The sequence below is a fragment of the Phalacrocorax aristotelis genome, chromosome 6, assembly GCF_949628215.1.
Source record: "Phalacrocorax aristotelis chromosome 6, bGulAri2.1, whole genome shotgun sequence".
In the NCBI taxonomy this organism is placed as follows: Eukaryota; Metazoa; Chordata; class Aves; order Suliformes; family Phalacrocoracidae; genus Phalacrocorax; species Phalacrocorax aristotelis.
Window position 1 is genome coordinate 1,297,840 of NC_134281.1, and position 8,368 is coordinate 1,306,207.

At 53.9% G+C, this 8,368-nt stretch overlaps 1 long non-coding RNA gene across 1 annotated transcript; it reads left to right on the forward strand.

Annotated features, from left to right (window-relative positions):
* Positions 1-8,044, forward strand: LOC142058308 (uncharacterized). The gene is made up of 4 exons (XR_012660899.1): positions 1-165; positions 1,373-1,534; positions 4,045-4,102; positions 7,874-8,044. It is a non-coding gene; the product is annotated as an uncharacterized LOC142058308 (long non-coding RNA).
* Positions 8,045-8,368: the final 324 nt, after the last annotated feature.

Genomic DNA, 8,368 nt, shown 5'->3' on the forward strand with positions numbered 1-8,368 from the left:
CTGGGTCCGCGCTGCAAAATCCGCATGGGAGAAGCACAGCTCAGGGACCGGGGAGTTTTTAAAAGATAAAGACCCGTACGTCAGCTTGAAAGGGGACTGTGAGGGGTGACAGTAAGGAAGAAAAGACTGGGGAAAAACACCTAGAAGCTGCCAAATTTTAAACAAGTGAGTTAAAAATTACTTTGTAAAGGAAGTATTTCCTAATGCTGTTTCTAAAATGAAAAAAAAACCATGTGGTTTCTGCCAATGAGCAAGCAGAGAGGATGAGAGGGAGCGAGGCGCTCTCCTGATTTTGCCGGGGGTGCAGAGAGTTGCAGGCAGCAGCTGCCGTCCTGGCACCGAGCGGTGCCATCGGCCCCGAGCGATGCTCTCGGGTGCCCCGGCACGGAGTGGTGCTCTCCTGCACCAGCCCCGGCACCGAGGCTGCTCCCAGGGTGGGTGTGCTGGGGCTGTCAGGTCAGAGCTGGCTCCAGCTTGTCACCGACCCGGTTTTACTGGGGGATTTTGCTGGCAGGAGCACCTTGCAGGCATGCTGTGAGGCCTCTGGGCAGGATGCTGAGAGGCACCGGCGGACACAGGAAAGGAGCCGCAGGTGCACCACCTCTGCAGCCTGCTCTCCCTCGGGTCAGTGTGGCTCTGCAGCAAGCAGGAACACAGGCACTAGCTGCCCCCCTACCAAAACACAGGTTTTAAAAGGGCTTTTTGAGGGCTAATTCTGGACTGGCTCTTTACCCTATGCATGCCCTTATAAAGGGTGCTCAGAACACCACCCAAACGGTTCCTAACAAAAGTTTATTCAGTCGTAAAGAATTCATAAGGATGTCACTTCTTTTGTTGGCAAACGCTGCACTTCAGAGCTTTGAGATGCGAGAGCACGAAAGGGGTAAGAGCAGGTTTCCCCAGACAGCGCTGCGGGATGCACATGCAAAGTTGTTCCTTCACATATAGACATATATATTTGCATATACATACAAGTGTGTGTGTACTTACATATAGATAGATATGCTTTTTCTACAGCCAGGCGCAGCGGAGCAGGCCAGCGCGGCACATAAATCAAGGCTGCCTGCCTGGCAGTGACAGATTGTTTTTGGCAGATGCATCTAATGCAGTTTTAGTCTGGCCTTACTTGGGTTAAACAAGGCCCTGACCTGCGTAAAGCTGAAAAATGGCCGGCAAAGCTGATCGTGCGGCTCATCGTACCGGGTGGCCTGTGCAGCACCGGGCAGCGGCCGCCGGCGTCGGGGCTGGGGTCCTCTGGAGGGGCTGCAGGACCCGAGGCACACGGGCATGCGGAGCCCGCGCCGCTCACACGCAGCAGCTTCGATGCAGTCTCTGCAGCCACAGCTGGGGCTTGGTTCTGTCTTGTTTCAAGGGTAAAACCGCAGCGAGAGCTGAGCTGCAGCGCCTGCTCCCATGACTGCTCCTGCACCCCCAGAGCCCATTCAGCTTGCAGCTGGGCAACAAAACCCATGGGGAGACCTGAACTGCGGCACATCAGCAGAGAGATGGGTGTGACTCGGTGCATGCACAGAAGGTGAGTTGTTGAGAAGAACAAGGACAAAAGAGAGCACATAAAGAGCCGGAAAGAGCTATGTCAGGCAGTTAGGGCCGGCAGGGGAGAAGGGAGGTGCAGGGGTGCTCAGCCCCTGGGGTGCTGTGGGCGCGGGGCTGGGAGCTGGGACCGGGAGGGTGGGCAGCAGCTGGGCTGGCTCCCGGGAAAGCCATCCTGTCCTACGGTGACCCAGCCAGCAGTGAAAAGCAACCAGCAGCCATCCCCAGGCATGGTCCTGTCCTCTGAGAGGGCTGGACATGGGGCTGTTGGAAGGTACCTTGCCGTATGAGAAGACCACACAAAACCATCACGGCAAAGAGGAAAGAAAGGAGGGTATTTTTCTTCCGAGCCACCAGCAGAGAGGGCCCAGACAGTTTGGATAAGCTTTAGAAGCAATCCAGATAGCCTAAATAATCATCAGGCCAGATTCCTTCCGGACTGAGCAGTTGCTAGTGGTTGTTCAGAAACAAATACAAACCCCACTTTGCTCTCATCGAGTCATTCTTGAAGCACGAGATAAACTTCATCCTCTCTGCTGCTGCTGCCAGGGTGGGAAGGGCCGGACAGTGGTCTCCTAACAAACAATGCCCTGATCCCGCCGTGGCAGCCGATGGGCAGAGGGACGGCTGGTCGGACACGCTCCGGCTGCAGTACCCCTGCTCCTGCCCTGCCCCCTCTGTCCTGGGGGCAGGGGGCTCTCACCCCAGGAGCGATGGTGGGGCCTCGCGCTCCCTGCCTTCTGCTGACTGCCCAAACCTGCCCGTGTTGCCGTGCTCAGGGAAACACTGCGGCCACCGATGTCTTACCTGGGCTCAGGAGGGGGGTCAGTGGGAGCAGCCGGAGGCTGTGGGGCTGTCAGCCCCTCTGCTAAACCCTTGCCCAGCCGAGGTGGGACGAGCATCCCTGGACGAAGGCCCATGAGGGAAGGAGGGACTGGCACCCAACGCCGGGTGCCACCTCCCCCCATGATGGCCTTGGGGTGGGAGCCCTGTCATTCCTGGTGGTTTTTAAATAGAACTGAAACTATATTTAGATCAAAGATAAATACATTCTTGGCTTAAGCACACTTTTCAATGCCTGATGAATGAGCAGGATCTCTTTCACAAGAAACTATAAAATTCCCGCGGTGGTGGCTTGTCTCTGCTGGGACGAAGGGAAGCAGAGCCCTGCGCTCCTGCTCCGCCTGCCAGCCTGTGTCTTCCTTAGCAGCGAGGACTGGTCATGACTGGTATTAATAACTACTACTATGTTTATTATTGATGCTGTATGGGAACGAGGAAAGAAACTTGACGATGTTGACATCCTTATCTTGTGTTTTAAAGAAAGCAAAGCTTTGTAAGGCCCTGCTGGGTGAAAGCAGAGGCACCCCGGTCTGGTTGGACTGTCAGAGATGCTGTCTGGGGACAGGGTCTGGCCATTTTCTGCTGTCTTTTCCCCTCACGCTCCCCAGCACCATGACGAGGGATGTTCGAGGGACCTTGGCAGGTCCCTCACTATCTCTTTAGGGAGTTGCTACCCAGGAACTGATCCAGCCTGCTCCTGAGCGCACCCACCCCGTGTGCCTGCAGCCGCCCGGGATAACAACCGCCACGGCCGCGGGCTGCAGCTTGAGCACAGCTGTAGGTTTGCTTAAATTGACTGTTATTTCAGCCGCTGCAGCATGTGTCTGAGTAACCTCTTGGTGGGGGCCCCATCTGTGACGAAGGGAGTGAACTCTGCCGGATGAGTCCAAAGTTTCCCACCGCCCCCCCGGCCCCCTGAGTCTTTGAGGGTTTATAAAACAAGTTTGATCTTCTGACACAACAGCCCCTGAATGCAATTTCATCCAATAAATATGATAAATTGGTGACAGCGGCCATGCTTTCGGTTCTTGGTGACAGAGGAGAGCAGCATCACAGAAGACAGGAGATGGATGGATTCCTGATGGGTTTGGCTGGGCTTTCCATGCAGACACCCTCCCTCCAGCCCCTCTCTGCATCTCCAGCCTCGCCCCGGGCCCTGAGCACACTGGGCTAACCCAAACATCTCCTCCATGCTGGAGGGATGAAGCCTTGTACCAAAGCCTAAGATCTTCCCGCCAGCTCCCCTGTCCCACCCAGGTCCTCCGCAGTCCCCAGTGCCACCAGTGCCTGCTCCAGCTCTGGGAGCCGCAGGCAGCAGCGCCGGGTCTGGGGGGAAGGAGCTGTTTGCTTCCCTTCCCCACTTCTTCAACTCAGTTTAGTTTCCTCTGTGTGTTTTTGCTTCTAGCATCTTTAAAATAACATTTTTGTCTAGCTGCGAGAGCTGGTTCATTTCTTTATGTTGAAAAGCCAAAAGCATCTTGAAGAAACTCTTCAAAAAACAGTATCTTCCTAGGAAAAAGATCTGTCCCTGCATTGATCTGTCCATCTGTCTTAGCACCAAGATTCTTCACATACTGACCTCCTGACACAGCCTGCTTTCGTAGAGAAAACTGCTCTGAATTAGGCTGGGTTTTTCTCTCATTTTTCCAGGTCCTGGAGGGTTTGTTCCAGCGTCTGAGGCTGCGCAAGGCTCTGCACTCTCAACATGGTAATATCATGTCTGTGTTTTGCCCTTGCTAATCATCAGCTAAACTCCCATTTTAGGACATATTTTCACTAGAATGCTGCCGTATTTGGCCTTTTCCTCTCTGCGATTCCGGTGACATCACCCACCAAGCAGTCGATTCAAGCAGTTATCGCCCCGGCGAGCCCCTGCGCAGCAGAACCACGAGCCTCTGTGCTGGAGGGGCGGCGGGGGGCACAGGGTCAGCGTCCCCTCCCAGCAGGGTCGTGGGGCCGGCGGGGTCGCCAGCCTGAAGCGCATCCCGAGCAGTGGCAGGGTTTGTGTTTGAAGGGAGCTTTAAACCTTCCTTCACAGCGCAGAGACTGGGATGCAGTGGGGCTCTGCTGCCGGCACGAGGTGAGCGTGCCGAATCCTGCCCGGGCACCTGGGCGTGCGTAAATGCAAATCTACCCCCAGGCCACCCTCCGAGCCCCCTCTTACACGAGTTGCCATCACGGAGAACACGCGGAGGCGCGGGTACCGCGGGCAGTGATGCCGCTCACGGCAGAGCCGGCGATGGAGGGTCGGCTCCAGCTCCGAAGGCTGCAGCGAGCCGGGGTTTTTCCACGTCAGTAGTTTTCTTCCCCCTGCCCGCCCTGTGGCTCTGGCTGATCTGGCAGCAATATTTACTGGTGACGAGACCAAGTAAATTGGTGGCAGCTCTGCAGTAAATTAGAGGTGCTATTTCCTCTGGTACAAGCCAGACATCTTTTGCCCTTGGAATAACAATAAACCAGCTTCACAGCTTATGCAAAGGTTTCTGTTCTAAATCCTGCTCCCCCCCAAACTCTGTGTTTTACTGAATAATCCACACATACAGTGCCAGACTTTTTCCAGCCTTGTCAGCTCACCCACTGGGGTTTTCTTTCGCTGTCTCACTCACAAAGCATCGTAGCCTGTGGGCGCTGCCTTTCCTGGCAGCTCTGGCTGGAAGGGGAGCACCGGTCCTGACTAACGTGTGATGATGAGGCCAGTGGTTTAATTGTCATTTATTTACCCTGGGGAAAGAGGCATTCTTGTGCTGGGACAGGGGAAGAAACTGCTACCAAAGTCCTGCTGTCGTGTGTCTGCAGGCGGTGGGGCTGTTGGCCGTGCCAGTGCTCCCGGCTCCACCGCCTGGCGATGTGACACCGTGCTGGGGCGGCTGCCTGCCCAGCGCCGGGCCCCGCGCGGCTGGGATGGTGTGGGACGGCCACCTTCATTTCCCCGGGACGCCTCGGGGCGAGTGGCTTTATTTCCCTGCTCCAGAAAGTTGTTCTTGCCGTGTCAGACATTCACAGCCCGACTCTATAAATCTCCTTTTGGCTGAAAACCCACTATAAAAAAATCCTGTGCCAAGAGCTAATTGGAAATAAGAAGAAGATTAATTTTGAAAAATCAGATGAAGTGGGATATTTCTGGGTTAGGGACATTTCCTGATTGCATAAACCCAAACAAAACAAAACTCGCATATTAATGACTCCTAAGAGATAAACTAATTTATTTTGCTGCATTTAAGAATTAATCTGAGTCATTTTATTACAAGAAGTGGTTTTGCCAGCTGGTATTTCTGGCAATAAAATGGCTGAGGACTGTTTAGTTCGGGACGTCCGTCGCTAGCGGCAGGGACCGGGCAGCCGGGGCCATGGTCGCACACCCCGCACGGCCGCGCCATCGCTGCGTGTTGCACTGCCTTGATGGTCCTTGTGGGTGATGCCCCGGCTCGGGGAGGCGTCCCTGGGGAAAGGGAGCAGGACAACCCTGGGGCAGGGGCAGCTGGCGGGTGGGATGTGGGAGCAGCTGCCGGTGTCAGGGTGCTCCTCCGGGCATCCCTCGCTGTCCCTGGCACCGGAGCACGAACAGGACCCCGCCACGGAGAACAACAAAGAAGGTAAAGCACATTTGCCAGTGTAAGCAGCTCTGGCTATATATAATGAGAACCAAGAGAGTGGAAAATGATTAAAAAAAAAAAATCCATATCTGAGGCCACAGTCACAAAGCAGCAGAAAAAATTGTGGTGATCCCTTTGGTCACTCCACGGTGTTGGAGTCCCCTTGATTTCGTGCATGTATTTTTGCCATGGACCAGCTTAGATGGTGAAGACAGCGGCTAGCTGTGCTCGCCCTGCTTTATGAAAAACAAGGAAATGCGCCTCTCGGGCAACGGTTTCCCTGCCAGGGAGCAGAGCAGGGTGCTGGGCACAGGTCTCTGTTTAGGAAACAAATGTGCAGAGCCCCGCTGCTGTGCAGGTCAAGGCTAGTTGCAGGCGTGCAGATCCCGGCCGGCTCCGTTGGCTGCGAGGGCAGCAGCATCCTCTGCAGAGCCACCGAGATCACAGGGCTCTCTCCAGCACGCCTGCTACGTCAGGGGAAAGCAACAGAAAGACCAATTCTTTAATATGGTGCAAGGAAAACACTAATTAGACACATTGTGTAACCAACTGAAATGCAGCATTATCAGGCCTTTGGTTTTCCTTTTTTCCCCTCTCCTGGCCGTGTTACTCCCTTCCCGCAGACGGATGACATGTTTATTTGCCTGAGCTGTAGCTGGGAGCTTGTACAGTCTTATCATTGTCAAAGCACAGACTAGCAGAGAAGTGATCTTATCTTTGCTCTCTGCTATTTTTGCTCCTTCAGGGCTGCCCTTGCAATAGAGGAACAATTAGTAACTGGGCAGCAGCTCAAAAGAGGCTGTGTGAGCAGCTGTGGAGCTCCTTGCTTTCCCAGACAAGCAAATGCTTCTAACTCTTTATTTTGGGTTCTTACTATCATAAAGGAGCAAGTTTTTAAGGATGAGAAAATACATTAATTGGTACAGGCACTAAGAACCTATGGAATAAATAGAGTTTCATTTTGGGATTAAAGAGGAAGATCTAGGGAGGCTCCAAGACAAATTTGAGAAAACATGATCGCTGCAGTTAATTGAAGTGGTTCAACCACATTTTTTTTTCTTAACCATTTGAAATTTGTTTTCCCAGAATTGGGAGTCTCTCACAGAGCGCTGTGATTTGGACTCACATGCATCACTTTGTACTTGATGCTCCAAAACTAACTGGAATTTTGCATTCTGCTGCAGTTAAATGCAGTGCCAAGATACGTAGGTAACTGTCAGCTTTTTATTTTCACAGGGGTTCTCTGCCTTTCCAGTTCTCCGCTGGCTTTCTCCCGGATGAACAACCTGGCGGCAGTGCCGGCACGGGGACACGGACCCCCTTCGGCGACCGACCCGGCTCGGGGGCGATGCTGCAGGGGCTGGGTGGGGGCCGGGAGCCCCCAGGGCACTGTGAGCACCCAGGGCGCTGCTTCTGCCTGGCCGGGGGAGGCTCCCGGGGGCCTGCACAGGCAGTCCAACTGCTTGGACCACCGTGCCTTTGATCCGGCAGTCACGGCACTGGTTTCTTTGCTTCCATTTGTTGTGAATTCATAGGCAAATAGTAGCGCCCAGATGTCCCGAGCGGGGCAGCGGCGCCCAGCAGCACCCACCCTGCGGCGGGTGCCGGGAGCGGTTCTGTAGCCTCGTGCAGCACTGGGAGGCCGGATCCGAAGCCCTGCGTGGCTGCAAACCACCGGACACGCGCCGTGGTGGTGGCGGCCGCTGCAGCGGCTTTCGTCGTTCCTCGGCTCCCAGCTGCTCCCGCCTCAGCTCCGACCAGAGCGGTATTATTTCAGCGACATTTCACCACCGCTTTCAGATGTGGCTTGTGCACTAGCAGACATTACCAGGGAAAGATTTATGAGCTGCATGAAATAATAATAAAAATTTATATTTTTTTCTTAGCTACTTGAAGGAGAAGAACTCCTTTCTGCATTAAAACAAAGAGAATCAAGGAAACACTTGGGATCGTGCTCACCCTCGGAGGTACACGGTGTAACAGCACACCTACAAAGTTAGCGCAAAATGAGGAACCTGCCTCTGGAGCAGGCCTTGGCAGGTTGCAGGGTCTGTTTGATGCAGTAAATCATTAAAAAAAATAAAATAATCCTTTCATCGCTATTACTGACATTTGCTCAGCCGATGTTAAAACCCGCAATTAAAAATGAGAAAGCTGAAACCCAGCTGAAAGTTACCTGGAGCCCTGGGACGGCTATTAACAGTTGTGCAGTTGCAGGGTTGTTTCTTATGAAAAGTGCAAGACCAGCAACCGCACACCGTGTGCTTGAGCCGGACTTGGAGGAGAAGCTGCATGAAATAAGAACGTCTGACGAAATACGGTGCAAGCCGAGCCCGTCGGTGGTACCCACAAATTCCCCAGCAATCTCCAGCGCTGTGCAG